This window comes from Arachis ipaensis, chromosome B5 (assembly GCF_059453495.1).
Source record: "Arachis ipaensis isolate K30076 ecotype BB chromosome B5, ASM5945349v1, whole genome shotgun sequence".
NCBI lineage: Eukaryota > Viridiplantae > Streptophyta > Magnoliopsida > Fabales > Fabaceae > Arachis > Arachis ipaensis.
In genome coordinates, this window is record NC_142440.1 from 105,358,257 (window position 1) to 105,373,353 (window position 15,097).

Genomic DNA, 15,097 nt, shown 5'->3' on the forward strand with positions numbered 1-15,097 from the left:
AGCTCATGAAGGGCATAAGGAGGTTCAATGGAATCTCTATAGTCTCTAGATGAGCCTCATAGTCCTTTTGTTCCTCAGAGGGAAGCTCCTTATTGATCACTGGACGTCCCAGGAGGTCTTTCTCCTTGGGATTTGCGTTCTCCACTCCCCTTGTAGGTTCGGCCATGGTGCTTATGTCAATGGCCTTGCACTCTCCTTTTGGGTTCTCTTCTGTATTGCTTGGGAGAGTACTGGGAGGAATTTCAGTGATCCTTTTACTCAGCTAGCCCACTTGTACTTCCAAATTTCTAATGGAAGACCTAGTTTCATTCATGAAACTCACAGTGGCCTTAGATAGATCAGAGACTAGATTTGCTAAATTAGAAGCATTTTGTTCAGAGTTCTCTGTCTGTTGCTGAGTGGATGATGGAAAAGGTTTATTATTGTTAAACCTGTTTCTTCCACCATTATTAAAGCCTTGTTGAGGCTTTTGATCCTTCTATGAGAAATTTGGATGATTTCTCCATGATGAGTTATAGGTGTTTCCATAAGGTTCACCTAAGTAATTCACCTCTGCTATTGCAGGGTTCTCAGGATCATAAGCTTCTTCTGCATAAGAAGCCTCTTGAGTACTGTTGGATGCAGCTTGTATTCCATGCAGACTCTGAGAGATCATATTGACTTGCTGAGTCAATATTTTATTCTGAGCCAATATGGCATTCAAAGTATCAACTTCAAGAACTCCCTTCTTCATAGGCGTCCCATTATTCACAGGATTCCTTTCAGAGGTGTACATGAACTGGTTATTTGCAACCATGTCAATGAGTTCTTGAGCTTCTGCAGGCGTTTTCTTTAGGTGAATGGATCCACCTGCAGAGGTATCCAATGACATCTTAGATAACTCAGACAGACCATCATAGAATATATCCAGGATGGTCCATTCTGAAAGCATGTCAGAAGGACACTTTTTGGTCAACTGTTTGTATCTTTCCCAAGCTTCACAGAGGGATTCACCTTCTTTCTGTTTGAAGGTCTGAACATCCACTCTAAGCTTGCTCAGCTTTTGAGGAGGAAAGAACTTGGCTAAGAAAGCCGTGACCAGCTTATCCCAAGAGTTTAGGCTGTCTCTGGGTTGAGAGTCCAACCAGATTCTAGCTCTGTCTCTTACAGCAAAAGGGAAAAGCATAAGCCTGTAGACTTCAGGATCTACTCCATTAGTCTTAACAGTATCACATATCTGCAAGAATTCAGTTAAGAACTGAAAAGGATTTTCAGATGGAAGTCCATGAAACTTGCAGTTTTGCTGCATCAGAGAAACTAATTGAGGTTTCAGCTCAAAGTTGTTTGCTCCAATGGCAATAATGAAGATGCTTCTTCCATGTAAATTGGAATTAGGTGCAGTAAAGTCACCAAGCATACTCCTTGCATTATTATTATTTTCGGCTGCCATCTCCTCTTCCTGTTCGAAAATTTCTGAAAGGTTATCTCTGGATTGTTATAATTTAGCTTCTCTTAGTTTTCTCTTCAGAGTCCTTTCAGGTTCTGGATCTGCTTCAACAAGAATATTCTTGTCCTTGCTCCTGCTCATATGACAAAGAAGAGGGCATAGAAAAAATAATAATAATAATATGTGATAAAAATAAGAAAAAGATTTTTGAAAAATATTTTTATAATTTTCAAAAATAACTAAGAAAAAATGAAAAAGATTTGATTTTTGAAAAAGATTTTGAAAAAGATAAGATTTTTAAAATGAAAATTTGATTTGACTCATGAAAACAACTTGATTTTAAAAATTTTTGAAAAAGTCAAATCTAATTTTTGAAATTTGAGAGAGAAAAAGAGGGAAAGATATTTTTTTGATTTTTTGAATTTTTATGATGAGAGAGAAAAACAAGAAAGATGATGCAATGCATGAGAATTTTAGATCAAAACATGTGATGCATGCAAGAATTCTATGAATGTCAAGATGAACACCAAGAACACTATGAAGATCATGATGAACACCAAGAACATATTTTTGAAAAATTTTTAATGCAAAGAAAACATGCAGGACACCAAACTTAGAATTCTTTAATGCTTAGGCACTAAGAATTCAAGAATGCATATAAAAAACAAGAAAAGACACAAAACATGCAAATGCAAAGATCAAACAAGAAGACTTACCAAGAACAACTTGAAGATCATGAAGAACACTATGAATGCATGAAAATTTTCGAAAAATGCAAGATGCACATGCAATTGACACCCAAACTTATAACATGACTCATGACTCAAACAAGAAACACAAAAAATATTTTTGATTTTTATGATTTTCTAATTTTTTTGTATTTTTTCGAAAATTATTTGAAAAAGAAAAAAAAATAAGGATTCCAAAATTTTTAATATGAATTCCAGGAATCTTGCCATGTTAGTCTAAAGCTTCAGTCCAGGAATTAGACATGGCTCACTAGCCAGCCAAGCTTTCAATGAAAGCTCCGGTCCAAAACACTAGACATGGCCAATGGCCAGCCAAGCTTCAGCATGTAAATCAGGAACAGCAGCAGATGGATTAACAACAACTAGCTTGCTCTTGATAACAAATTGCAAGCCTCAGTCCAAATGAATTTAGACATGGCTTTACAGCCAGCCAGGCTTCACATGCTTCGTGAAACACTAGAATTCATTCTTAAAATTTCTGAAGAAAAATATATTTTTAAAAACAATTTTTTTTATTTTTATTTTTTATTTTTTTCGAAAACAGATGAGACATTTTTGAAATATTTTTGAAAAAAATTTTGAAAAGAAAACAAAAAGAAAATTACCTAATCTGAGCAACAAGATGAACCGTCAGTTGTCCATACTCAAACAATCCCCGGCAACGGCGCCAAAAACTTGGTACGCGGAATCGTGATTACACTTTAATTATGTAAAATTCATCGCTCTTTCTTTCCCTGGTAATGGCGCCAAAAAAACATGATGCCAAGACCATGGTTCACAACTCCGTGTAACTAACCAGCAAGTGCACTGGGTCGTCCAAGTAATACCTTACGTGAGTAAGGGTCGAATCCCACGGAGATTGTTGGTATGAAGCAAGCTATGGTCACCTTGTAAATCTCAGTCAGGCGGATATCAAATGGTTATGGAGTTTTTGAAAGTAATTAATAAGTTAGGGATAGAAATACTTATGTAATTCATCGGTGAGAATTTCAGATAAGCGAATGGAGATGCTTTCGTTCCTCTGAACCTCTGCTTTCCTGCTATCTTCATCAAGTCAGTCTTACTCCTTCCCATGGCTGGCTTTATGTGATACATCACCATTGTCATTGGCTACTTTCGGTCTTCTCTTGGGAAAATGATCCAAATGCCCTGTCACGGCACGGCTAATCGTCTGGAGGCATCACCCTTGTCAATGGCTTCATCTTATCCTCTCAGTGAAAATGGCCAACGCACCCTGTCACGGCACGGCTATTCATCTGTCGGTTCTCGATCATGCTGGAATAGGATTTACTATCCTTTTGCGTCTGTCACTAACGCCCCGCAATTGCGAGTTTGGAGCTCGTCACAGTCATTCATTCATTGAATCCTACTCGGAATACCACAGACAAGGTTTAGACCTTCCGGATTCTCTTGAATGCCGCCATCATTCTAGCTTACACTACGATGATTCTGGTTAGGAGATCTAAGAGATACTCATTCAGTCTAAGGTAGAACGGAAGTGGTTGTCAGGCACGCGTTCATAGGGAATGATGATGATTGTCACATTCATCACATTCAGATTGAAGTACGAATGAATATCTTAGAAGCAAAACAAGATGAATTGAATAGAAAACAGTAGTACTTTGCATTAATCTTTGAGGAACAGCAGAGCTCCACACCTTAATCTATGGAGTGTAGAAACTCTACCGTTGAAAATACATAAGTGAAGGTCCAGGCATGGCCGAGATGGCCAGCCCCCTAAAACATGATCAATAGTCTCCTAAGATGAACAATGGATGAAAACTGAGACCAAAGATCTCAAATACAATAGTGAAATGTCCTATTTATAATAAACTAGCTACTAGGGTTTACAGAAGTAAGTAATTGATGCATAAATCCACTTCCGGGGCCCACTTGGTGTGTGCTTGGGCTGAGCTTTGAGTTTTGCATGTGTAGAGGTCCTCCTTGGAGTTGAACGCCAGCTTTTGTGCCAGTTTGGGCGTTCAACTCTGGTTTTGGCTCCTTTTCTGGCGCTGGACGCTAGATTTGGGCAGAAAGCTGGCGTTGAACGCCAGTTTGCGTCGTTTATTCTTGGCCAAAGTATGGACAATTATACATTGCTGGAAAGCCCTGGATGTCTAATTTCCAACGCAATTGGAAGCGCGCCATTTCGAGTTCTGTAGCTCTAGAAAATCCACTTTGAGTACAGGGAGGTCAGAATCCAACAGCATCAGCAGTCCTTCTTCAACCTCTTAATCTGATTTTTGCTCAAGTCCCTCAATTTCAGCCAGAAAATACCTGAAATCACAGAAAAACACACAAACTCATAGTAAAGTCCAGAAATGTGAATTTAACATAAAAACTAATGAAAACATCCCTAAAAGTAACTAGATCCTACTAAAAACATACTTAAAACAATGCCAAAAAGCGTATAAATTATCCGCTCATCAACTATCAACAACCACCACCATATGCCTATGAACCCTTTCCTCAACACAACTTTGAACTACCACACTCACAAGCCAACTACCACCATTCACCTCCATATGACCCTAACCCTCAACCACCATACCAACCACCTTATGAGCCATATGAACCATATATAGAACCACCCCAATTCCAATCCACTCACTCCCAACCACCACCACTTCTCTATGTGTCCTGTCCAAATCCGACAACCCGAGAAGCAGAGGTTTGCCTAAAAGAAACAGTGGATCAATTTCAGGCAACCATTCATCAATTGGGGAAAGCAATAATGAGTCAATTAGCTTCCCGACGTTCAGGCACTCAAGGAACCCCCATGGCTTCATGTGGACAATCTAATGAAGAACGTAGTATGAAAGAGATACTAGAAACTCCAGTGAATAGTACGGAGCATGACTTTGTACTGAAACAAGTAGAGGAAGCCGGAATTATTGAAGAAGAAGAAGTGGTTGAAGACTTAGGAGATGCAGAACCTCCATGGGAAAGTCCAGTCATAGAACCTCTTTCCAAGACGGTTGAATTTGATGCTGAGGAGGGTGTACAACCTCCAACGTATATCACAGTTGAAGACTTGGAAGAGGTTGATGAAGTGATGGAGATTCAACAAGAAGAAGCACAGCCTCCTATGCCCTTGGATAGCAATGAAGAGGAGATTGAATTGGAAGAAAGCTACCAAGAGGAAGAGGTTGAAATTGAAGAAGCTTGCAAAGAGGTGGTAATTATTAGAGAAGAGCACAAGGGCGTGGAGCTTGCAATTTCATTAAAAATACCTCCCCCTAAGTTGCCATCATCCTTCACAACATTCAAGTGGGTAAAATTCATATCCCGTAGCTTTCTAATCCCACTTGAATATGGGCTACTGGAGACGGATGGTCAACTTAGAGCTCTTTGTGACATTAAGAGTAAGAGGAAGATGGCCAGTGGTAAGAATTTTCCTGCAAGGTTCATCATGGTTGGAAGCTTTAAGTTTAGGAGTAAAGGTTGGTATAGAGCTCAACTGAATGGGTCTAGGAAGTTGTTTGGCCGCTTACGTGAGAATTCAGACTGCTTGCCACCCGGAGGGAACAATATTGCTCAACCAAAAGACGGGTGCAAAGGCAAGGTCTGGGACCCCGGAATCCATTCTACCAATCACCACTCTTGGGGCCTTGTCACTTGCTTTAACTTACTTGAAGGCTTTCTGCGCCTAGTTTGGGACCCCGGAGTTTACTGGAATCACAAACATTGGTGGAGATTCCTGGATGAGTTCAAACACAAGCCACCATAACAGGGAGCTCACCAAATGTCCAACTTAAGGACTCTAACTAAAAGTGCTAGGTGGGAGACAACCCACCATGGTATAATTATTCCTTTCTCAATTTTAATTTTATTTAGTTTTGTCAGTTTTTGAAATTTTATTTTATTTTATTATATTGAACCTGGAGTTTTGCATCACATTCATATTAACACTGCATTATGCATCTTTCCAGACTTAAAAAAAATAGGGTGCCACGCGACGCGACCGCATCAGCGACGCGTCCGCGTCGCAAGGAGAGAAGAGAAAATAAAAACGAACAGAAAGTCACGCTGGAGCGAGGCTGGAGGCGTGCCAGTGGCACAATTCGTCCCACGCGACCGCGTCGCTGATGCGTCCGTGTCACCTGGGAATATTGGCCTCCCACGCGACCGCATCACCCACACGGCCGCGTGACCTGAAATCGACATCAACCGGGTGCATGGCCGAAAGTTGAGCTGGAGTTGGGCTGGACTCGTGCTGGAAGCCCAAGCCTCACCACGCGAACGCGTGCCCCACGCGTCCGCGTCATATCCCCATGATGGCCACTCACGCGATCGCGTCGACCACGTGATCGCGTCACCCAGAATTTTGACAAAAAGAGTTTTGAACAGAGAGTTGTGCGACCGCGAGGCTGCACTCGCGCCACTAGCACAAATCAAGTCACGCAATCGCGTGCCCCACGCGTCCGCGTCACCTGACCTTATTGCGCACCACGCGACCGCGTCGCCAGCGTCGCACAACCTATCCAGATTAGTGCCAATTTTCTTATCTTTTCTTTTCTAATCCTAATTTCTCCCTTCTCTCTCCTTTCTCACTTTCTTTTTCTACTTCTCATTCTTTTTCACTTTCATTTTATTTTATTTAATTTATTTGCATACTCTCATTCATTGCATATTTTTATTTTTTCTAAATTTATTATTGGTGTTCAAATGTTCTTATTCAACTGTTACATCTTTTCTGGTATTTTCTTGGTGCTTCATGACTTGTTTTATTCTGATTGGGTAATATTATTTAAATCAATGCTAATTTTTATATTACTGATATTCCTTTTGCATTGACATGAATTTACATTGTCTTTCATTACCCACCTTTTTCCCCAAGGTTGCAAATTTTGCACCACTGGTATGACATGGCTTCTATTGTTTTCTCCCTTACATGTTGAAGCTTTCATGTAAATGAGACCCTTATCATTTGGCATTAACCCATACTTCTTTTATGTAAATGAGACCCTTATTATTGGGTTACCTTTCTTCCCTTTTTCTTTCAGGATGGCCACCAGGAAGAGAACCGGAAGATTCTTAAAAGGGGAGACAAACAAGTCCATCTGCACAATCCTTGAAGAAAAGCATCAGTTGGAACAGCCCGTCCACTTGTACATCTTAGCATGCACCGAGGACGGTGCAACCTTTAAGTGTGGGGAGGTCGATACCGATCTCCGTGGGTTAGTACTTTCTTTTCAACACCAATAATCTTATTTTCTGTATTTGTTCATTGTTGCATCCGCATATTTGATTGCATATTTATTTGATTTTGTGTATTTAGTTACTATTTGGTTAAAATAATAAATCTCTTTTTAAGATCCTATTTTTGAAAAAATTTCACTAATTTAAATAAAAATCTTTAAAAAATTTTTATGTGTTAAATTTGTTTGAAGTTGTATTTGGAACATGGTTTTTGAGTCAAAGAACATACAACCTGTGAGACTTTGAGCTTATTTACATGGTTACATTATTTAACCATAAATATTTTATTCATGTGTGTTCCCTTCTCTATGATTGTAATCTATATTTTGTTCCAACCTATATGTCAATTATTTAGTGTATTTACATGTTTGCATATGATTGAGGCCATTATTTGATTTTACCTCACTTATCCCAAATAAGCCTACCCTTTAAATCACCCTTGTCAGCCACTTTGAGCCTTTTAACTCTCTCTTGTTCTGTATTTTACCACATCACTAGCCTTAAAGCAGAAAAACAATTAAATATCCCAATTGAATCTTTGGTTAGCTTAAGATAGGGATTGTGTAACAATTAAGTGTGGGGAAACCATGCGAACATGGGTTAATAAGGAAATGTGTTATATTTTTAATTTGATAAAATATTTGGAATTTGGGTACCTACTCATGTGAGACTAGAAAAATTAAAAATCCATGTACATTGATAAGTTATGTTTATTTTTCTAAAAAAAAAAAAAAGAGAGAAAAAGAGAAAAAGAAAAGAAAAAGAGCAAATTAAATAAGGGGACAAAATTACCCCAATGTTAAGTTAATGAAAAATCAATGCACATGTGATAAATTAAAAAGAAAAAGTTGATACATGAGTATGTGATATAAAAGTGGGAATTATGGGTAGCTAGGTATGATTTTAAAGTTATATAGAATGTATGTATGTTAGGTGAGAGCTTGGCTAGTAAAAGATTCAATTTATAGCTCACTTAGCCATATATATACCTTTACCCTTACCTTAGCCCCATTACAACCTTGAAAAAGACCTCATGATGTTTGCATTGGTACACTAAATTTTTGTTGATTGGTTAGATGAAGAACAAGGTTTAGAAAGCATGACTAGGGAAGAGTATAGTGATTTACCCTATACACTTAAGAGACTAGAGTGATATACACTACCAGTGAGGGTTTAGTGCTTAATTCTATGATTCCTGCTTTCACGAGCTATCTTCTTACAAGTTTACTTGCATTTTATTGTATAATTTGAATTAGTGGAATTTGATTTATGTTTGTCTTGGAGAACTTATTTACTTTTAACCAAGTAGGTAGAAGCATTCTGCATTTAGTTGCATTCATAGGTTGCATTTCATGCATTCTACCATTCCTCTTCATCTTTATAGTTTCTCTTGAGCTTAGCAAGAGGACATGCTAGTGTTTAAGTGTGGAGAGGTTGATAAACCACTATTTCATGGTTTATCTTGTGCTCAATTGAGTGGATTTTATCAACTCTTTACCCACTTATTCATAATATTTGCATGGTTTTATATTTCCTTCCTGATTTTGTGCTATGATTGAAAACATGCTTCTTTGATCTTATATTTGCTTATTATTAATCCTCTCTTATTACCATTAGATGCCTTGATATGTGTGCTAAGTGATTTCAGAGATTACAGGGCAGGAATGGTTTAGAGGATGGAAAGGAAGCATGCAAAAGTGGAAGGAATACAATAAGTTGGAGAAATTGCTAAGCTGTCCAGCCTGACCTCTTCGCACTCAAACAGCTATAACTTTAGCTTCAGAGGTCCAAATGACGCAGTTCCAGTTGCGTTGGATAGCTAACGTCCGGAACTTCGATTTGATATATAATATGTTATAGTTTCCCTGACGCTAGGTGACACGACCGCGTGATCCATGCGGCCGCGTCGCAATGACGGAAATCCAGCGTGGCAAAATTCGAAACCAGCGAATTCTGGACTGTTTCTGACCCAGTTTGCGGCCCAGAAACCACAGATTAGAGGCTATAAAGTGGGGGACTGCATCCATTCATAGGGAGGCTCTCAGAATTCACAATTTTAGGAGTAGATGTAGTTTTTAGAGAGAGGAGTTCTCTCCTCTCTCTTAGGATTTAGAATTAGGATTCTTTTCACTTCATGATTATTTCATCTTTTGCGATCACAGGTTCAATGTCCCTTTTATTTATTTTTCTAATTTAATTTATGAACTCTTCCATATTACATTTGATATCTTTATTAGTGCTAATTTGAGGTATTTTCAGATCTATGATTGCTTTCCTTTATTTAAATAATTTAGATTTTTCCCTTTTGGCTTTGGTTGATTTATTGGTAACGCTTGAGCTGTCAAATAAAGGAGTGATTGAAATTGGGAGTTGCTCCAATAACTCTAGTCTTTCCATAGGAATTGACTAGGACCTGAGGATTAAGCTAATTAATCTACTTGATTTACCTTCATAGTTAGAGGTTAACAAAGTGGGATTAAAACCCAATTCTCATCGCAATTGATAAGGATAGGACTTCCAGTTCTCATACCTTGCCAAGAGATTTTATTATTGTTAATTTATTTTACTTGTCATTTAAATATACCTGTGCCCATTGCCCAAACTCAACATTCCCTAGAAAACTCATAACCAATAATAAATACACCTCCCTGCAATTCCTTGAGAAGACGACCCGAGGTTTAAATACTCGGTTATCAATTTTAAAGGGGTTTGTTACTTGTGACAACCAAAACATTTGTACGAAGGGATTTCTGTCGGTTTAGAGACTATATCTACAACGCGACTATTTTTATGAAATTCTTTACTGGCAAAAATCCTAACATCACCCACTTGTGCCTCCAAATTTCTAATAGAAGACCTTGTTTCATTCATGAAACTTAGTGTGGTCTTGGATAGATCAGAGACTATGGTTGCCAGGCCAGAGTGGCTCTGTTCAGAATTCTCTGTTTATTACTGAGAAGATGATGGAAAAGGCTTGCTATTGCTAAACCTATTTCTTCCACCATTATTATTGAAGCCTTGTTGAGGTTTCTGTTGGTCCTTCCATGAGAAATTTGGATGATTTTTCCATGAAAGATTATAGGTGTTTACATAGGATTCTCCCATGTAATTTACCTCTGCCATTGCAGAGTTCTCAAGATCATAAGCTTCTTCTTCAGAAGATGATTCTTTAGTACTGTTGGATGCAGCTTGCAATCTATTCAAACTTTGAGAAATCATATTGACTTGCTGAGTCAATATTTTGTTTTGAGCCAATATGGCATTCAGAGTATCAATTTCAAGAACTCCTTTATTCTGAGTCGTCCCATTATTCACAGGATTTCTTTCAGAAGTGTACATGAATTGGTTATTTGCAACCATTTCAATGAGTTCTTGAGCTTCTTCAGGCGTCTTCTTCAGATGAAGAGATCCACCAGCAGAGTTGTCCAATGACAGCTTGGACAGTTCAGACAGACCATCATAGAATATGCATATGATGCTCCATTCTGAAAGCATACCAGAAGGACACCTTCTGATCAATTACTTGTATCTTTCCCAAGCTTCATAGAGGGATTCGCCTTCCTTCTGTCTGAAGGTTTGGACTTCCACTCTAAGCTTACTAAATTTTTGAGGTGGAAAAAACTTTGCCAAGAAGGCATTGACCAGCTTTTCCCAAGAGTTCAGGATGTCCTTAGGTTGTGAGTCCAACCATGTCCTAGCTCTGTCTCTTACAGCAAAAGGGAAAAGCATAAGTTTGTAGATCTCAGGGTCAACCCCATGAGTCTTAACTGTGTCATAGATTTGCAAGAACTCAGCTAAAAACTTATGAGGATCTTCTAATGGAAGTCCATGATACTTGCAATTCTGCTGCATTAAAGAAACTAATTGAGGCTTAAGCTCAAAGTTGTTTGCTCCAATTGCAGGAATTGAGATGCTCCTTCCACAGAAGTCAGAAGAGGGTGCAATAAAGTCACCAAGCATCTTTCTTGCATCTCCACTATTGTTGGTGGGTTCAACCATGTCTCCTTCTTTTTCGAAAATTTCTGTCAGGTCCTCGCCAGAGGGTTGTGCTTTAGCTTCTCTTAGTTTCCTCTTAAGAGTCCTTTCAGGTTCAGGATTAGCTTCAATAAGAATGTCTTTATCCCTATTCCTGCTCATATGAAAAACAAGAGAATAGAAAAGAAGAGGAATTCTCTATGTCACAGTATAGAGATTCCTTTATGTGAGTAGAAGAAGAGAAGAATAGAAGAAGGAGAGAGAAGATAAAGAATTCGAACACAGAGAGGGAGAGGGGGTTCGAATTATAAGAAGAAGAAAGGTGTTAGTAAATAAATAAATAAATAGAAAGAGATGAGAGAGAGAGAGAGAGAATTTTAAATTAAAATAAAAGGAAAATATTTTTGTTTTTATTTTAATTATTGGTTAGTATTCGAAAATTATAAAAAGGAATAAAATTAAATTAAAATTTAAAACAATTAGTTAATTAAAAAGGATTTTGAAAAAGTGGTTAGTGATTTTCGAATATTGGAGGGGGAAAAGTAGTTTGGTGGTTTTGAAAAAGATACGATTGAAATAGAAAAACTTTTAAAATCAAACAAAAAGTCAAGTAGTTAATTGAAAAAGATTTGAAACTCAATTTTGAAAAGATAAGAAGTTAGAAAAGATTTTGAAATTGATTTTGAAAAAGATATGATTGAAATTTATTTTGAAAAAGATTTGAAAGAGAAATTTAAAAAGATTTGATTTTGAAAATTAAAGTTGATTACTTGACTAACAAGAAACTAAAAGATATGATTTTAAAATTTAAAGATTGAACCTTTCTTAATAGGCAAGTAATAACTTGAGATTTTTGAATCAATCATAGTAAATGTTAGTAATGAATTAAAAAATATGAAATCAAAATAAAAAAAATTTGAAAATCAAATTTTTGAAATTTTCGAAAATATGAAAGAGGAAAATTGAAAAAGATTTGATTTTTGAAAAAGCTTTCGAAAAGATAGGATTTTTAAATTGAAATTTTGACTTGACTAACAAGAAACAACTAAATTTTAAAACTTTTTGACTAAGTCAATCCAAAATTTCGAAATTTATGAGAAGAATAAGGGAAAGATATATTTTTTTATTTTTGAATTTTTAATGAGGAAAGAGAAAAATAACTAAATGACTCAAGACATAAAAAATTAAGATCAAAACATACAATGCATGCAAGAACACCTTGAATGTCAAGATGAACACCAAGAACACTTTGAATGTCAAGATGAACACCAAGAACTTATTTTTGAAAAATTTTTAAGAAAAGACACACATGCAAGACACCAAACTCAGAAATTTTCAATGTTTAGACACTAACAAATTAAAAATGCATATGAAAAACAAGAAAAGACACAAAACATGAAAATGCAAAGATCAAACAAAGAAAATCATCAAGAACAACTTGAAGATTATGAAGGATACATGCATGAATTTTCAAAAATTTAAAGAAAAATTAAAATATGCAATTGACACCAAACTTAAAATTTAACACAAGACTCAAATAAGAAACATGAAACTTTTGGTTTTTATGATTTTATTAAATTTTTTTTATTTTTCGAAAATTATTTGGAAAATGAAAATAAAGAAATTCAAAATTTTTAATACGAATTCCAGGAATCATGCAATGTTAGTCTAAAGCTTCAGCAGGACATTACATACAATAGCCAAATTGATGGGAATCAACTAGCTCCTGTGATGATAAAAGCATCATCTAAAACTCTAGAATTCATTCTTAAAAGTTCTGAAGTCATAGAATAATTTATTTTTTTTGAATTTTTTTTTTGAAAATAAAAAGAATAAAAACAAAAAGCTTAAAATTAAAATAAAATTACCTAATCTGAGCAACAAGATAGACCGTCAGTTGTCCAAACTCGAAAAATCCCCGGCAACGGCGCCAAAAACTTGGTGCACGAAATTGTGATCTCAACTGCGCCAACAGCTTGGTACGCACGATCGTAATCTCAACTATTTTTCACAACTCCGCACAACTAACCAGCAAGTGCACTGGGTCGTCCAAGTAATAAACCTTACGTGAGTAAGGGTCGATCCCACGGAGATTGTCGGCTTGAAGCAAGCTATGGTCATCTTGTAAATCTCAGTCAGGCAGATTTAAATGGTTATGAGGTTTTGAGAATTAAAATATAAATAAAATATAAAATAAGATAGAAACACTTATGTAATTCATTGGTGGGATTTCAGATAAGCGTATGAAGATGCTTTGTTCCTTCTGAACCTCTGATTTCCTACTGTCTTCATTCAATCAGTCGTACTCCTTTCCATGGCAAGCTGTATGTTGGGGGATCACCGTTGTCAATGGCTACCATCCGTCCTGTCAGTGAAAATGGTCCAAATGCGCTGTCACCACACGGCTAATCATCTGTCGGTTCTCACTCATGTTGGAATAGGATCGATTGATCCTTTTGCATCTATCACTACGCCTAACACTCGCGAGTTTGAAGCTCGTCACAGTCATTCCTTCCCAGATCCTACTCGGAATACCACAGATAAGGTTTAGACTTTCCGGATCTCAGGAATGACCACCAATAATTCTAGCCTATACCACGGAGACTTTGATCGTGAACCAGAAGGCTAAGAGATATGCATTCAAGCTTGTTTCATGTAGAACGGAAGTGTTTGTCAGGCACGCATTCATAAGTTAGAATGGTGATGAGTGCCACTTGATCATCACATTCATCATGTTCTTGTGTGCAAATGAATATCTTAGAATAAGAATAAGCTTGAGTTGAATAGAAAAACAATGTTACTTTGCATTAATTCATGAGGAACAGCAGAGCTCCACACCTTAATCTATGGGGTGTAGAAACTCCACCGTTGAAAATACATAAGTGAAAGGTCTAGGCATGGCTGTGAGGCCAGCCTCCAAACGTGTACAATATGGCATAAGCTCTAAGGACTAAACGTCCAAAGATGTAAAATAAGTCACTAACAGTAGTATTTATACTAAACTAGTAGCTAGGGTTACAGAAAATAAGTAACTAAGTGCAGATAATGCAGAAATCCACTTCTGGGGCCCACTTGGTGTGTGCTTGGACTGAGCATTGAAGCCTTCACATGTAGAGACTCTTCTTGGAGTTAAATGCCAGCTTTGGTGCCAGTTTGGGCGTTTAACTCTAGCTTTTATGCCAGTTCTAGCATTTAACGCCAGAATAGGGTAGAAAGTTGGCGTTCAAACGCCAGTTTGTGTTATCAAAACTCGGGCAAAGTATGGACTATTATATATTGATGGAAAGACTAGGATGTCTACTTTCCAACACAATTGAGAGCGTGCCAATTGGGTTTCTGTAGCTCCAGAAAATCCATTCGAGTGCAGGGAGGTCAGAATCCAACAGCATCTACCGTCCTTTTTCAGCCTCTGAATTAGATTTTTGCTCAGGTCCCTCAACTTCAGCCAGAAAATACTTGAAATCACAGAAAAACACACAAACTCATAGTAAAGTCCAAAAATGTGATTTTTATTTAAAAACTAATAAAAATATAATAAAAAGCAACTAAAACATACTGAAAACTACATAAAAACAATGCCAAAAAGCGTATAAATTATCCGCTCATCAATTCTCCATCCAGAAGGACAAAACTAAACACGTCCCAATCCTATTAGGGATCAAGCAAGGAGATTGGGAAAGCCTTCGCAGCTACATGGAAAGATTCAACAAAGCATGTCTGGACATACAAAGTCTACCAACAGAGC

At 37.2% G+C, this 15,097-nt stretch overlaps 2 non-coding genes across 2 annotated transcripts; both read left to right on the forward strand.

Moving 5' to 3' along the window:
- The first annotated feature begins 925 nt into the window (after positions 1-925).
- LOC148565254 (small nucleolar RNA R71) lies at positions 926-1,033 on the forward strand. The gene has a single exon (XR_015884334.1). It is a non-coding gene; the product is annotated as a small nucleolar RNA R71 (small nucleolar RNA).
- A 9,833-nt stretch (positions 1,034-10,866) lies between these two features.
- LOC148565255 (small nucleolar RNA R71) lies at positions 10,867-10,974 on the forward strand. The gene has a single exon (XR_015885062.1). It is a non-coding gene; the product is annotated as a small nucleolar RNA R71 (small nucleolar RNA).
- Positions 10,975-15,097: the final 4,123 nt, after the last annotated feature.